The following is a 1,905-nucleotide window of genomic DNA, read 5'->3' on the forward strand; positions in this document are numbered from 1 at the left end:
CCTAGATAATAATCTTACCTTTAAATTTGATAATAGGTCAATTCACTCTAATATAAAAACTAACAGCACACAATTGAATCTTCTGAACGAACATTTGCTATAACGTACGTGTGTAAGACGGAGACAACACATGCGGGTGCGACGTCCTCTTAAGATAGTGACATCTGGTTGTTTGACCGAATGTTGTGTAGTGCGCATGTGTGTGTTTTATGTCGTGTTTTGCACATCGTTGTTGGTTTTTTGCAATGTTGGTAACGAAGAGTATTTCGCATGTTAGGGGCTATTGTATTCTTTTTGTTGCGCATAATTTTGGCATTGATATCCGGTTGTTTGACCGAATGTCGTACAGTGCGCATGCGCATGCATGTTATGTTGTATTTTGCACGTTGACGTTGTTGTCGGTTTTTGGCAATATTGATATGATGGGGGTGTATCGTATTTTGTGTTCTATCCTATTATTTCTTTTGCGCATAGTTTTGTCATTGAATTTTTGTCATTTAGCCCAATGTCGTATAGTGCGCATGACGCATGTATAGGTGTAAACTGTTATTTTAATGAGACAGAAGTCAGTTACGTAATCCTATAGTGGTGTTGCGTAACGTTTTTTATCTTTATTAATTTTTTATGTCCATATATGGGCATGTTTTTGTGCGTGGACGTCTCGGAAAGATTGTTGTGTAATCGTTGAGGAATGTTCGTTGCCTAATATTATTTTGTATTGCGTAATATGTTTTATAATTGAGTTTGTTTTTACACCTCGTTATGAGCTTACCTGGCATATTCATTTTACAAGTTTATTCATATTTATGGTGTATTATTCATATATTGCACTGCGTTTAAACTATAATTGACATCTAGATTGTAGATTGTACGAAGAAACGAACATCAGTAGATACGTATTTGTTTTCACGGTGTTCGTGTTGAAATATACAATTAATATTAATATTCAAACCATGTAAACACATGTGCGTGTACAATGTCGTTTTCTAATAGTTACTTATGCAGTTACGATATAGCTGTGCAACACTTTTATTATCGCTTTCTATATTGTATACAGATACGAGATGACCTCAACTAATCATATATATATATAGGGCCTTTGAAGTATGTAACACTCACTTGCACAGGCACCGTCGTACAGTGCGTATACGGTTTGTGTGTACAGTCATGTTAAATATTGTCCAGTTGTACGTTATTATATATTATACTTGTACATAATCATATTGTCGTGTTGTTATTCATTTATATTAATACTAAAATGGTTAGTCTGTCAAGCTGCACTTTCAACAGTTCGCATATCATGTTATTCGTTATTACTTATTTATTAACCTAGTATTGTATGCCAGTATTTTTAAAAATTAAGTTGTTATTTATTTAACAGGTTTATATACCTACTTATTTTTTAGTTTTTTACTACCTAAATTGCAATATGTTTTATGATTTTTCAAAAATAGTATAAAAATGTTGCTACATAGTACATAATATATTTAAGCATAATATTTTGAGAATTTTAACTGCATTTTTCGATAATTTTTAGTGCAACAAGTCAAGTCCTGAACCCTAAATTTATTTATATACGAAAACTGTAAAAACTTGATTTTAATTTATACTAAAAATACCCCCCCCCCCCCATTTCATAATCCTGGCTACGCCACTGATGGCACTGATTAACTATGTGTCCTATGTGGCTATGTAGAGTGCTACGCGAGTATAGCCGTAGCCTTTATAAGGATTTAATTGAAACGAAAATATAATAAACTGATAACAAAAATAAAATGTGAATTTTCATTAGTTTTTAGCATAGGACATCATCATTGTGACATTATCCAGTGTTTAAAATTCATCATATTTTTAGATGAATTTTTGTCTGTTTTCTTAAATAATGTAGGGATAAACTATATAATA

Source organism: Acyrthosiphon pisum, chromosome X (assembly GCF_005508785.2).
Source record: "Acyrthosiphon pisum isolate AL4f chromosome X, pea_aphid_22Mar2018_4r6ur, whole genome shotgun sequence".
NCBI lineage: Eukaryota > Metazoa > Arthropoda > Insecta > Hemiptera > Aphididae > Acyrthosiphon > Acyrthosiphon pisum.